Here is a 16,175-nt window from a genome sequence, read left to right on the forward strand (position 1 = left end):
TGCTAATTGGCAGAGGTATAGGCCTTAGCTGTAACAACATCACACAATCCTCCTGAAGGCTCCCTTCATTTCTTTTAGCTTTTGCCCTAAAAATCATGATAATTACATATCATCCTGCAGAGGTTTCTGCTCCTGCTACTGATGCTAGCTGGCTAGGCCTTCAAAGTCAGTACTGAAATGTAAAAGGAGATCATTGGAATCAATAGTCTAAAGAACCTTTCTAACTTCCAATGGCTGCAATTATTTCATAGGGAAGAAATATCTGTTTTCAGCCAAAAGGAATCTCTAGCACCTCTTGGTATATTTTGAGGAAAATGTCCCTTGATAGAATCCTGAAGTGCTGTGAACAATCCAACACCTTTTAAAAGCAAACATCTACTTTAATACAAGCAAACAAGTTCTTAGAGTCACAACTAAGCCTGGCAAAGGTGGTTCATGCCTGTAATCCTAACTATTGAGGAGGCTGAAACCTGAGGCTCGCAGTTTGGAGCCAACCTGAGGCAGGAAAGTCCATGAGACTCTTATCTAATTATTAGCTAAAAAGTCCAGAAGTAAAGCTGTGGCTCAAGTGGTAGAGTGCTAGACTTGAGAACAAAGAAGTTCAGGGATAGCACCCAGGTCCCGAGTTCAAGCCCCAGATCAGCAAAAAATAAACAAAAAACCAGAATCACAACTAAATGAAATGAAAAGTGTTTGGGTTTATTTTTTTCCTAGTTAAATTCAAACAACAATGTCAATCTTGTCAGAGATTTTTTTTTTCAAAATCTAATTTTATTTCTAATAAAAAATGGATCAAATAAGTGTCTATCCTGGGGAAATAGAGGCAGCAAGTAGTAGCAAATGGGCTACAAAAACCCGGAGCACAAAAACTGTTCAACCACCTCCCACAGTAAAGACTGATAATATTAGTTGCTTCCCCAGATTTGTTCTTATCTAGTAAACTAAATGATCATATTAAGAGACTATAAAGTTGTATCATAACGTGCTTTTAGGAAGTCTGTAACATTCATGCAATTACTATACTATACTTTGGTAAATACCCAAAATTTTCAGAAATTCTTGATAGCGGCAATTTAACAACATTAATTACTCGAGAATCCAAAAACTTGTCATTCTGATATCAGCCTAAATTACAATGAACAAGGACATCCAGAAAGCACAGATCGATTCACTGGATAATCAAGGAACTACATATGCACGGAACTTGTTAGACACTGTAGAGAAGAAAGATAACTATATCATAGACTCTACCTTTAGGCAACACAATTCATTCATTGCTTTAAGTATACGTTGAACTCAATAGTGCAGATATTTTCTTTTCTAGGCACTGGGAATGTAACCATAAGAGAGATAAAAATCTAGCGTGATTAACTCAGAGTTCAGAGGGAAGAGGCAAAGTAAGTTAATACGAGTAAGAAGTACCTCAGGAAGTGAGAATTGGTCAATGGGAAGGAATTCTGAAGACAGGTAGGACAAGAAATCATTCCAGGCAGAAAGAATGGCATCACCAACTGTGCAGAATTACAGACAAAAAGTTCCCAAGGATGATTGGAGTATGATTGGAGTTTAATATGGGAAAATTCTAAGATGCAACTTGGAAATTAGGATGAGGGAGAATGCGAAGTATACTAAACACCAGGCTACAGAGCTTAAATTAGTTTTGGTTGTGCTGTACTCTTGCAGCTGGACATAGCATACAGCTCAAGAGAAATTGTTACTGCCGTGATTTTGAGCTGAGAACAATGGCAGAGAAGAAGGAATAGGAGAATATTTCCAGGCATACATATGCTTATTATCAAGTGACCTATAATAGGCAGGTTTAAAAAACCTCACTGCAAAGACTGATAACAATATATGTTGGAATATTATACAGCCACCAAAAGAAATACATTTACTCTAATTCATAATACCATGGGAAAATGAGTATTTTATGAGGTTAGATTTCTTAAAAATTGTGAGTTAATACATATATATGTGGATATGCATTTATGTTAGTATATGTAACTTTATTTGATGGTACAGGGATTTGAACTCAGGGTCTCAAGTTTGTTCTACCACTTGAGCCCTGTAACATCCAGCCCTGTTTTTGCTTGATTTTTTTTAAACTGGATCTCATGCCTATGCCCATTCCAGCCCGCACTGAAAACCTCCTATTTATGCTTCCCACATAGTTGGAATAACAGGTTTGTGCCACTGCCTCCAGCTTTTTATTGGTTGAAATGAGCATCTCATGAATTATTTTTGCCTCAAATCATAAATCTTGTTCTCATTCTCCTGAGTAGCTAGGATTCCAGATGTGAGTGTCCAGGCTAGCTATATCTGTAACTCCTATAGCATGGAAAGACAGATGTTTCTTCTGATCTCAGATTTTTCCTGTTTTCCATAATTTTTACAAATTACAGTCTAATAACATTATAACCAGCAATAAACAATAGTGCTCAAGGAAGTTTGGGTAAGAGATAATGGCAACTCAGTAATCAGCTCTGTGGTTAGCAATATGACTAGAAAGCAAAAACCAAAACTCAATTTCTTCACATTTAAGATGAGGAGGGTAGAACACAATCTCTGACTGGCTGAAGGTCAGATGTATCATCTTTCGACTTTACATATCCTGTGTACATGCGGTAAATACGATGCTCTGGATTTTGGGTTTGGGTGTTTGGGCTGGCGATACACTGCACATTGTTCCTTCTTAACAATGAGCAGCTCCAGTGGCCACAGCTCCTCACCAGCCACATGCTCACAAGTGAAACAACTAACCCAGACTCCATCATGTCCCATAGCCAATGCACTGACATGAGACACTCATTACTTCATTATCAAATGGGTTTTGTATAAATGATTTTGCCCAACAGCAGACTACTGTAAGTGTTCTGAGCATGTTTAAAGTTGGCCAGATAAACTATGGTACTTGGTATAGGGATTGAATTACAACAAATTAGATGACTTACAGTACTTTCAGTTTATGCTAGGAATATTGGGATAAAGCCTTGTCATATGTTGAGAAGCATCTGTATCAAGATCATAAGATGTTGATACTGCTTGGTGTGGTAAGTGACTCAACCATTTAGTAAAATGCTTTACAAGTAACAATGACTAACTGCTAGTTTTTAAATAATGTTTATCTTGCCCATCCTCTAAAGAATTCTCTCTAGAGCCAAATGCTAGTGCCTCATGTCTGTAATCCTACCTACTCAGGAGGCTGAGATCTGAGGATTGCAGTTTGAAGCCAGCCAGGACAAGAAAGACATGATTCTTAATTGCTGAATGCCAGAAGTGGAAGTTTGGGTCAAGTGGTAGAGCACCAGCCTGAGCAAAAAAGATAAAATGCCCCTGTGCCAGCACCCCCCCCCACACACACACACACACGCCTCTGGATCATCAGAGACAAAAAGCACCACCTGTGCAAATTAGATCAAGAAAAACATAAAACAACCAGACATGCATTAATATACAGTCAACAACAAAAGTTGGGTTGTCTCTACATTCAGACTTAGTGATCTATTTCCCCAACCCACTCTTTTGGCTTTTGAGACAGAGTCTTGTTCTGTAGCCTAGGCTGGCCTAGAACTCATGATCTTCATGCCTTGGTCTCTTCTGTGTGTGTGTGTGAGAGAGACAGAGAGAGACAGAGAGAGAGAAGAGACAGAGACAGAGAGAAAGAGAGAGAGAGAAGTTGCACCACCACATCTAGCTCTCATCAGTTCTTGACTGGACGCCATAGCTAGACTTCAGCTCTGTAATACCTCCAGAAACATACACAATGCTTATTGCTGCTGTTCACATCCCCATCTCCCCACCGTGCAGGATTTACAAACTAAGGTGACCTGACTGCATACATAACACTACCTAGAGGTCCTTGGACACTTGTTTTGTCCATGAGGACTCAATTTTGTCCCCAAGGTAGTACCTGTATTTACGGATGCTCACCATGAAGTGTTAGAGTTGCATCACTGCTTTATAGAATTTCCCAAAAGATGCCAAAAGGAAATAGAATTTCTTCCTCTGGGGACCATCTTGCGTGACAATGTGTACTTCAGGAATTAAAATAGAAGCTTTGTTTATTGTAAACTAAAAACACTAGCCAAAAGGAAGTAGTGTCTTTGTACTGTGACTTTTCTGGATCACAAAATATCCTTTATTATTCATTCCTACACAACAGAGGCGTTTCTGTTACTGGGGCTGAAAAATTATATAACTAGCATTCAAAATATTTTATTAACCTCCATGTACTCAAAAGAACAAATCCATGACTTTTCCTCTGATGATTCAAAGTCTGTGTTCCATTATTCTCCCCATTCCCTCTTGTTCCTCTCCATGTTGATACATATTGAATAGACCGGAAGGATTAGCAAGTTGGATATCAAGTAACAGAATAAATCCACCAAAGTGTTTAAATGAGATCCCTATATCTGCATATAAACCCATGTAGACAAATATTTAGACAAATTGTGAAAGCTTATGGTTAACTTCTGCTTCCTGAGACAGGAGATAACAAAACATTTATAGAGCGAAGACCCTGATACCTTCTCTCAAAAGAAGCCTGTTGATAGTACAGAAACAGGGAGGCAGCTGAAGGGCTAAGAAGTAAATGTGTGAGCCAGGAAGGGAATAAGAGAGCCTGACTGCTTCTTCTTCTTATTCGTCTCTCTCATTATGCCCTATAGAGCACAAAAAATTCAAGTTAAAGCCAGGTGCTAGTAGCTCACACCTGTACTCCTAGCCACTCGGAGACTGACATCTGCGGATTGTGGTTTGAAGACAGCTAGGACAGGAAAATCCATGAAACTCTTATCTCTAATTAATTGGCAAAAAGCTGGAAGTGGAGATATGGTTCAAGCTGAAGAACACCAGCCTTGAATGAAAAAACTAGAGACGGCATCCAGGTCATGAGTTCAAGCCTCAGTTCCAGCATGTTCTCTTTGTTTCCCTCCCTCCCTCTCTCTCTCTCTCTCTCTCTCTCTCTCTCTCTCTCTCTCTCTCACACACACACACACACACACACACACACACACAAATACACACACACACACACACACACACATATACAAATCCAAGATAAAATCGAACTTTTCTTGGAGAGCACCACCACCTTTCTCAGGTTATGTTTCTTTTGGAGTTATTCTAAAGACAACAACCTCATTAAAATGTGAGGCAAGGAACAGACACATGTCTATCTGGTTGCTATTAGTGTTTTGGAAACTCCAAATGAAATGCTTCCAGTTAGCAACTAGAGGTGTTGATCAAACAATAGTTTCCCAGCCAACATAAAAACTGGATGTAACCCAATGACTTTGCACTCAAGCATTGGAATGGACGGTATGTTGGTGAAGCTTGACTGATTTTGGTACTGACCCCATAAGAACATGAATAACCTTGACTTACTGCTCTGAGAAGCCCACCATAGGTGTAGCAAAAACTCACATATTGACTTCATGACATAGCTTTTTTTCCACCAGTGCACTAAATTATTAGGGGTTCATGATAATCTCTTGAATAATTTTAGTCCACAGCCTAACTTACACTATATTTTACAAACAAAGAATGTACTACAGACATGAAAATAGAGGGAAACATTCAGATATGAATTGTTAAAATAATGACAAGGAAATCTCACTGCACACATACAAGTTCTGTTGACATGGAAGACTATCTCCTCATCAGTCTGAGTAAACTATTACATAACAGCTAAGCTATAATAAAATCCTGATTCCAAATCAAATAAGTCTCCCAGACTTCGAAAATGAGTCACTAACAGCTTTATAAACATACAAAATATTTGACAAGGAAGTCTCTGATAATTTTTTAGTAATTATGTCTGCAAATTGTTCCTTGCTGACATCACCATTAGAAATGGTTTCCCATAAGCTTGCAATGTCTCTTCACATCTGTTCATTAATCACAAATGCCTTGAATATTTCTACCATTATTAGGTAATTCACAGGGTTTATGTGATTATCCAGCACTCTCTCCTTGGTGGAATTTTTAATTAGTGGAATCAGTGTGATCAAAGCTGGTGCAATTGTGGTTTCATGTTCCTTGCAGTAACTTTTTTGGTGTCGATAGACACTATTGATAGACCTTTATCATATAATCACAGTTCACAAACACACATGACATGGCTTGTAAACATCCTGGAAAAATAAATGCAGGGAAGAAAGAGGGGGTCACTAAGTTGACATATTTTGTGTTTAAAGACCTTTCCAAGCATTGGTGTCATCTCTCTTTGTTTTGGACATGAGACATAATGTTCTCCTCTGGCATATGATTCACAAAGTAGCCCTGAGCCAAACGTGTAAATATCAGATGTGCGGGTTTACATACTGTATTGCCTGGCAAGGAGTTCAGGAGAAAATAAAAGCTGTCCACCACAGTCCTGTAGATCTGGAATAAATACAGAGCAGTTGAGCACATGCATTGATGCCAGGAAAGAGAATAATAGATTAATTTTAAATTTAAGACCAGGAGGAAAGCAGCTTAGAACAGAAGAACTGCTTGGCTTAAATTAGGCCATTCTAATGGATGTGACCCAGAATAAACTTAAGTCCTTGATCTATCTGTAACTGTACTCATCTAGTGATAAACACTGGCTCCCTGGAAGCCTGAGAAAGTACAATATTTAGAGCAGTTGAAAATGTGTCTAAATGGAATTTGGATTTCTCCCTAAATGACCTGTGTGGTTGGCATGCCAGAAGCTTGCCACTGGAATGCCACTGGAATGCCACTGGAATGAAGATGGTTGAACAAGCAAAGGAATAAGCACAGTACTTCCTGTTGAAAACAGAATTGCTGCCTTCATCAGACCTGAAGCTTTCAGTTGAATACTTCAAATCATGGGAAAGAAAAGATGGTTTCTATGGGAAAACTTCTAAGACTAGAATGCAGGGTAGTGCAAAAGAAAAGCCTGCTATCACTGTAGCTGTTCAACAGAACCATGGTTTACTAGCAAATAGCCAGCATTTCACACCAGGAAGCAATCCAGTAAAAGTATAATATAAGTAATTCATTCATTAGATTATCCATTGATAACACAGTTTTTCTGGAGTTTCTACTAAGCATGAGATATTGAAAATGCAAAGATCAATAAGTCCCTGACAGAAGGAGTTCAAACAACCGATGTCAAAACCCCATGGAGTCAATGATGAGGTGGCAATATGACCCATCTTCAGATCACAGATAAGACTCAGGAGGAGTTGGAGAAACATAGGTCCTTTCACCAGGCTTTGCTTGACTTTCAGTACCAAAGCAAAACAGAACAGAATAGAACATATTTTTCAGGCTATTCACTATGTTGTTATTGAAAAAGAAAATGATCTACCCCTTTAATTTAGAATCAGTGAATTGGAACAATAGCTAGAGAATAATAGAGCAAACACTGCTTCCAAAGAAAGTGAATCAATAGGAAGAAAAAGTTAAAAGAAAGAGAAAGTGGTTATCAGGAGACCCTCAGAAATCATGCTTTCTAAAACACAGGTGCACTCATGCATGCGCACACACACACACAGAAAAAAATAAATTTGCTTACACTCGGAGTCAGAAAGGAAATATCTTCCTACTTCCTATCCTTCTGATTACAAGATCTTTTGACTACAAGTCCTCAAAAATTCACAATAAGAGGAAAATTCTCTCTCTCTCCTCCTCATATACATATCAAAACCTATTTGTTCAAGCTATCCAGAAACTATTTAAATATCAATAGTCACAGGACCTATGTCCAAAGATCTGAAAATAAGTCCAGACAAATATAACAGAATAAATATTAACAGAAAAAGAATTTTTTACTGTTGAAAATAATTTGAAGATCATCTCTTCTCTTGGATAAGGCAATTGGAAGATGAGAACCATGAGCCATGATCATCTATTTTAAAGAGTATGAAAGGTGACAGAAACTGGAGGAAGAAAAAATGTGGTTTTGGACCAAGGCCACTATGGGTTCACTGAATGAGGCAAGAAATCTTTGCTTATTTCCTGCTCTGACAGCTGAGAACATTGACCGTCTGGAAAGGGCAGTTGGCAAGGTAAGCCATGTTGGCCGGTGGAGTAGATGAAGAAATGTGGGGTGGAAATGACCATTTGATGGGGGACCGTAAGGGGTTGGATGACTATGACCTTAAGTAGGATGAACCTAGAAAGAAGATTCTTCTCAGCAAGCCAGGGGTGTACCACCTTCTGCATCAGACTCAGGTGAATGAGGGTGCTGAGGATCCTCTAAATGCAATTACAGGAAACAAAGTGAGAGGAAATGTCTGGTTAGCTAGTTGAGAACCAGGTAGGCTAACTGCCATAGCTCTAACAGAACATTCCATCGCTAAGTAGAAAAGGAATCCAACTTCAAAAGTAGAGATTGGAGAAAAGTGATTCAAGAAGAGCACACTTGAGAAGGTTAAGAAGAAATTAGGGAAGTAGAAGGCAATTCGAAAGAAGAAGACAATTAAGGAAGAAGAAGAAGGGGTTCAGGGACAGAGGGAGGAATAGGTAGGAAGGCAAAAGAGGATAAGTAGGAAGGGAGGTATCACCTAAATGCAATCTAAAGATGTATGGTACTATCACAGTGTAAGTTACTAATTTGTGCAATCACTAAGGTTGATCAGTAAAATTTTTAATTGCAAGAGCATACTTAAAGGTCACCAGAATTATTGTAAACCAAAAGCTATTGTGAATTTCAGTGGTATTAAATTAAGACTGAGGAGGTAGAACAGACTACAGTCAGGAAATGGAAATATTCCATTGTAATAGAGGAAAGAACTCCCTGACAGCTAGCACTGGTGAAAGAATATCAAAGGGTATGGGGTGAATTACACCTTTTGACTTTTTTTTCACCTTTTGACTCTATAGAACTGTTGTCAGATAGAATATCCAGGAATTACATGTGGATAAAGGAGCCTCTGAAGTGGGACATGTTAAAATTAAGATACCCTTAAATCGTAATGTACACTTTAAGTGTTATCAAATTAAAGAAATAAAACAAAGAATAGAAAAGAATTTGTTAACCTTATAACAAATGCATGCTAAAATCATAATCATTTGGATGTTTTGAGTTAAATAAAAAGGGAATACTAAAATTAGTTTCAACTGTATTGTTTTACTTTATGTATGTGACTACTAGAAGATTTAAAATTGCATACATGGATTGTACTAGCTCATATTCTATCTGATGTAGTGACAGAGCTAGGATGATTATGCTCAGTTGGAGGAGCTTACTGGGTAAGGGTTGGACTTCATCTTCCATCCCCTTCAGACTGCAACTTCCATACTATGAGTTAGAGCATTGCTCATAGAAACAGCAAAACAATCAGTACCTTCACTATTGAATGCCATTGTCTTTCTAGGAACTACACCACTGCTGGTTTAAGAATCCTTCTTAGGTTAAGACCATTTATGGAAGAAACTAAATGGCAATGATTCATCCCACAAGTGTTTGTGGAATCATGGCCTTTTCTAACAGGACTGTCATGTTGATTGGTCAACATGTTGACATATATATATATATATATATATTCTTAAATTATCAACTTAGTATACTTTAAATAGGTATTGTAATCATTGTTTTCAAGTGTTTTCTAATTCTTGGCTCTAGGTAAATCTTAAAAATATTTCAAAAAAAGAGCAAAACAACTCAGCTAGTCCTGTATGCAAAGGAAAACTGAAGGGAGCAAACACAGTCTATGTTCATAATGTTCATAAATTCTTCAGAATAAATGCTCTTCACATTTCACATTGAATTGTCTCCTCAAGTAGATGGTCATAATCACCTTGAAATTTGTATGCAAGACCTTTGTGAAGTGTGAACCTTACATAAGAAGAATCTACTTGTGGGTAGATAAATGTTTAGTGTGTGTTAGGTTTACACATAACACAGTATTTTCAGAGATTAGCTCACTTTTTAGAGAGAAATGGAATATTGAAGCAAATCTTTTTTTGAGATGACTGTAAGTTCTTTTCTGTGTGTGTCTGTGGGGATGGAACCTGGGACCTTTCACTTGCTAGGCAAGCATTTGACCACTTGAGCCATACACTCAGTCCTCTTGCTTTTAGGTTGTTTTTCAGATAGCACCTAGGCTGACCTCAGATCCACGATCCTCTTGTAAACATACCTTTGAGTAGCTGGGTGTAGATATGAAACACAAGACCCAGCAGATTACTACAAATTCTGACCCTAGCTTTCTCCTTCCAGAAATCAACAAACCTTACATAAGAGTTTATAGTCTGCTTTAGAGTTTACAATCATGGATCACAGAGTAGGAGAGCTGGATGATTTCTTTCCCGTACCTCGCCTGATTTCAGTTCTAACCTCTTAAATCCCATCCATCTGTTGCTACACGGGAATCCATATGATTACAAGAGTGTAATGTTTTCTGGAGAAGGAAAGATGTTAGAAAATAGAGGTGTAATTAGTGTTGATAAGGAGTGTACTTTCCAATGGTATTGATAAGTAATAATCTAGAAATACTGACAATATTTTAGGATCCCAGTTTTCCACCCACCATGTATGTATCATCGCCATTCCTATCATTCTGTAGGCATTTTGCTCAATAGAAAGCTAATAATGATAGTTAAATGTTAAGAGACCTAAGCAATTAAGAGCAGCTGTGAGGATGATGTAAAAGCAACTCTGTTTCAGACAGGGAAAAACATAGAAATGTTCTACCTAGTGGATCACAGACAAAAATAGCTGCCATACTCTGGTGCCAGGTACTTTTTATGATTCTCTCATGGAATGCTTGAAGGCAATTTATGGGATGGGTGCTACATTATTCCCGTTTAACAGACAAGGAGTCAAGAGCCAGAAGACATTTTGCCACATATCAAAGGTTAATGTCTTTGAGGCAGGAACTCAGTGCCACACTGGTCTGATATCAAAGCCTGATCTCCTGACTAATGTGAGATATTGACTTTGGAGAGACTGAACCTCCCAGAGCAAACCAAGGCTGTCTCAGTTGAGGCTTGTTTCGACCTTAGTAAACTACAAAATAGTTGTCTTCTCAGAAGGAAGACTGCATTCCTACCAAGCAGGAAAGTTAGGAGTCTCTCCTCAACTCCTATCAGAAATAAGCAAACCAAACCTTCTTATTTCTCATTGAAACTTGTTTCTTTCATATTCTTCTTCATTATTTGCTCCAATGGAATCCCACATAGGCTTGCTATCTTTGTTTCCTGATTCCAATTAAGCCACAAAATGAGGAATTTAAAGCAGATTCAGAGGCCAAGAAGGGAAAAAATGTGAATTTACTCTTATCACAAAACCAGGGAGTTTTTAATCCTCATGATGGTGGATCTGAAATGTCATGTCTAGATAAGAAAACCCAAGAAAAAAATGATAATGGCATGTGCATCCTAAACAGAGTATATTTTGGAAAGGTAGACTGACCTTCTGGATTGGTCTGTGGACCCAATGCTTTTACTGGAACGAGCCCTGAAAAGGAGGAAGGAGGAAGAAAAGGAGGCAAGGACTGAGTCTTCTCAGAAGGAAGTTGGAGACAAAAATGTGATGTGACTAGGAGAGCCAAAGAACAGCAAGAGCTCAAGGAATGTCAGAGAGCCATGAATCTCAGCCCCACACTCTCCCAAGGCCCCATGTAGATTACGTGTGGCAGCCAAATACAGCTGGGAAAGAAAGAAGAGACACATTGTTCATGTGCTAGGAAATGTGAGGGGAAGTTCAGGATAGGGATCACCTACCTGAATGAGAGAACAGAGTCACCTTAGAAAATGTCTGCAGACGATTACCAAGCCAAAACCACCAACAACAACAACAACAGCAAAACTTCTCCTAAACTGAGCACCAGGGGTTCACATCAATAATCCTAGCTACTCAGGAAGCTGAGATCTGAGAATCAAGGTTCGAAGCCAGCCTGGGCAGGAAAGTCAATGACTCTTATCTCCAACACACTACTAAGAAAATGTCATACATGGTTCTGTGGTTCAAAGTAGTAGAGCATGAGCCTTGAGCAAAAGAAGTTCAGGGACAACACCCAAGTTTCAAGCCTCAGGACTGGTCCATTCTATGAAAAGCACTATTAGAGAGGAAATTCAACAAAAGAAGGCAGGAAAGAAGAAGAGGGGAAGAATGGGAAGACAAAATGGCAGAATTGAGGAAAATATATTTTCTGGCTTTGAAGCATTTATCTCTGTGCAACCTTAACTACCTAGATTTTTCCATTTATTGTAAACCACCAGATAATTGAAGTTCTAATAAGTATGGAACTGTTACCCATGACAAGATTAATCAGCAGTAAGGGGGAGAGAAGATGGAAGAGCATTGTGGTAATTAAATATGGTTTATCAGTATGATTGGATGGAAGGACACCAAGAGAGCTGGTAAAGCACACTTCTGGGTGTGTCTGTCAGGATGGTTCCCAAAAAGGTTGTCTTGGGGGTTTGGGGAGGGGGGTGGTCCGTGAACTGAGTGGGTTACACCAGCCCTCAGTGTGGGAGGCTCCATTCAACAGCCCAGGGGCCTGGAGGGCATGAAACTGTAGAAGAGCTCATCAAGTTATCTCCCAGGAGCTCCTTCCATCGTGGGTACGTTTGATGCTCCTATTGCTGGTGGTCATTAGATCCCAGATTCTGCAGCCTTTCAATGCGAACGTTCACCAGTGGCTCTTCAGGGAACTTTCAGGCCTTGTCCTTCTGACACCTGAGCTGTATAGCTGGCCCCTCTCTCATGCTGAGTTTTCAGCTCTCTCGTTCTGAGCAGCTGCTGGTTGTTCTGGCTCTTCAGACTGAAGCTAGCCATTGTGGAATGATTTAGCCTCTATTCCTGTACTCTATGAAATTCCCTCTTGTGATTTTATGCAGTCTAGTGGTTCGTTTTCTCTGAAGAACCATGACTAACTCAAGTATAGCTCATCACTCCTTTCAAATTCATGTTCACCAGTAAAGGCAGCAAATCATAGGACTTTAGAAGAGAAACGCTTCTATAGGAATAAGAAAGAACAAAGCAGTTAGAACACTCAATAAATGATAACATCTCAAAGGTTGAGATACCTTAACTATCTAGCTATGCTAAATTTAGTACTACCCTTGCCAGGGAAGAACAGCAATGTAACAATACAGCCCAGGGTGAATAAAGAACTATTTTTAAAAGGCAAAGAATTGCAGATTTATCATGGTTTAATAGCAATGGCCTCATTAAGTGTGTATCAAATGATGCATAAGCAGGATCTTTGTTATTATTTATTAATAACAGTTGTATGGAGCCCAGTTCCACAGTGGCTGAGATCAGCCTTAAAAAGATGACTCACACACGGCTGATCTACATAAATAGCATGTGCTAAGATTACCATCTGGTATAACAATCTACATCACAAGACTCCACATTTCCTGTTACCCAGGGTAAGTAAATTTCAAGCATGAGGGAAAATTTTAGCAAGTTTCTCCAAGTACCTTTACTGAGAGACTAATGTGGCTTACACAGAGAGGAGGAGAAGGGAAATTATGAGGTAAAGGTTATTCTTTCTCTCTCTCCCCACTCTCTCCCCCCCCCCCCCAACCAGGAAGAGTAATGCCACCTTTGCAATCCTGACTCCTACAATTTATAACATCACATTTTCATAAGCAAGCTCTAACAAAGGCACTTCATGCAAATCCTAGGACAGATATTTGAAATGACACTAAAAATGAGCAGCACGCACATAGAAACCGTTTTCCCTTCCTTAGACCCTTCCCTCTTTTGCTCTGTTCTCTTTTTTTCTTTCTTTCTCTTTTTTTCCTCTTTTTTTTTTTGTATGACGGTATTAGCAAGTGTCCCCTGAAGATTACCTTGGTATTTAGTATTCCAAAAAGGACATCACAGCTGAACTCCTTCTCATTCAAAACCAGTTTTGTTGCTTCCAGATTTTTCTCCCCATAAAGGTGTCACTGTAGCTATGTGATGAACTGTTCCACTTTCCAACAGAGGAAACTTGGACTTTTACACTAACCCTCAGCAGGCCCTTCATTGAACCTCCATGTCCATCTCCAAGTGTAAGGGTTCCCAGGAGCTCCTAACCTTGAGGCTCCCACGGGATCTTCCAGGACAAGAGCCAGCTAGCCCCGGAGCTCTTGATTGGGTTCTATAGGATTATTGTTTGTTTTTACCGTTTTCGCTTTCTTTCAGTTTTCACAAAGTGGGAGTTTCTTAATTTATACTATAAAAATGAACTCAGACTATAAAATTCATGTAATTCTATTTATAAGAAAGGGTGTTCTACAAATTCAGAGTATGAGCAGAAAGAAGATTTTTCTATTACTAGGAGGAAAAGCAAATTGTTTACAGAAAACTGCTTCTGAACAATGACTACATTTATTGCTAAGAACACAAATCTCTTTGTGTAGTACATTACAGCAGGAGTCTACCGATTTTTTTTCAGTGAAAATCAGATATTTTAGGTTTTGTGTGACCACATAAAATGTAGGAATTTATATAAAAGAGAAGATACATTTCCATATAATTACTATTAATAAAATATAATTGAGTGCATGTTTTTATAATGCAGTTCTATTAATGAGAAGAACTCTTTTGCCATTACTGAACAAAGGATCTTGCTTGTTCAGCTTGCTCAATCTGATGGCCCTCTGCCACTTAGACCATGCTTCCAACTTAGCCTTTGGCTGATTATTATGGAGATAGTGTCTAATGGACTTTTCTACTTACACTAACTTTGAACTGGGATCCTCCAGATCTCAGTTTCCAAAGTAGGTAGGATATAGGCATGAGTCATCAGCACCTGGCAAAAGGAACTCTTTTGGAAGACGTGAAAGGAGTTGTGACATTTACCAACTTGATTTAAAGTCAGTGCTCCCTGTAAGCAAACTAATGGAAATGCCTATCCTATTATTCATATTTTACAGGCTCTACAAAAAGAGATCTCAGGCTGGATTTGAATTTAGGGCTATAGTTGGCCAAGCCATGTTTCATACTCTTGAATGCCTTCACACGAGCCAAGTATTCGCACGTCTAGTACCTATCTCATTTGTATTCCCAAATAACTGTTTGAGAAGCCTGGACAGATGCAGTATTCCCACCTCATTACTGAAGTTGCTAAAAACCTCCATAACTGAAGTAGCTTCCTGACAGAGCACAGCTAGTAAATTCTGGACCCAGATTTCAAATGTAGGTTTCCTAACTCTTCACCACATTCTGATTGAGAGTGTATGCCAACTCTCTGCTTCCCCTGATTTTCTAAGGAAAATAGGAAGTGAAACTCTAATGATATCCCTAGGTAATGTAGATGGTACCAGAGAGATGCTGGAATCCTATTCTGTGTAACATCATCAGAGTGTCTTCATTGGTGGTACATCTTTATCCTTAAACAACAGATATGGATACCAAGAATAGTCCTAATCCTTTGGTAGTCATCACAAATTTATTCTGAGTCGCAACCAAGATGTAACTATAAAGTAACAAGACATTTTTTTTTCTGGATGAGCCTCAGAATTAGTATACCAGTTCTGAAGACAACATTCAAGCTTAAACACCCTACAAAATGACTTTTGAAGAAAAGGAATCTTCGTTGGATGATTGAATAGCCTTTCAGTTGACTCATCTTTACAGAATTTAGACTTTAAGGGCTTTGGAAATAAACCTTTCCAACTTTCCTCATTTATAGAAGGAAATTCAGAAAGATTGCCTTGACAAATAGCATTCATTTGAATTGAAAATGTAATATTTGTTTTAAAAATCCTTTTCCCAGCAGAAATATGCATGAAATGGATTCCTCTTTTTCATTTATCTTGTAAATAACACTAAATTTAGAGATATTAAACAACAAAAGGATTGGATCTGTCCATTAAGAAGCCTGAGGAGTTTTAGCATTTTTAGAGTAAGTTATTATTTTATATAACTTTTAAAATCCCTACCACTGATACTGTAAAAAAAATCAGTTGGAATCAAAGCCAAGTTTTAGATACCAGTAATCATTTACTGAGTGCCTCTTACTTGCCTTTCAGAGTAATCAGGTGTTGGCATATATGATCCTTACAGCAATCGTAAGGTAGTTACTAGTGTCCCGGTCAAATAAGTGATGAAATGATCTAGAATGACAGCACATGTGGCTCAAGTGGTAGAGTGCTTGCCTCGCATGCATGAGGCCCTGGGTTCAATTCCTCAGCACCACATAAGCAGAAAAAGCCGGAAGTGGTGCTATGGCTCAAGTGGTAGAGCTCTAGCCTTGAGCTGAAGAGCTGAGGGACAG

Source organism: Dipodomys spectabilis, unplaced genomic scaffold (assembly GCF_019054845.1).
Source record: "Dipodomys spectabilis isolate Male_0828 unplaced genomic scaffold, ASM1905484v1 ptg000069l, whole genome shotgun sequence".
In the NCBI taxonomy this organism is placed as follows: domain Eukaryota; kingdom Metazoa; phylum Chordata; class Mammalia; order Rodentia; family Heteromyidae; genus Dipodomys; species Dipodomys spectabilis.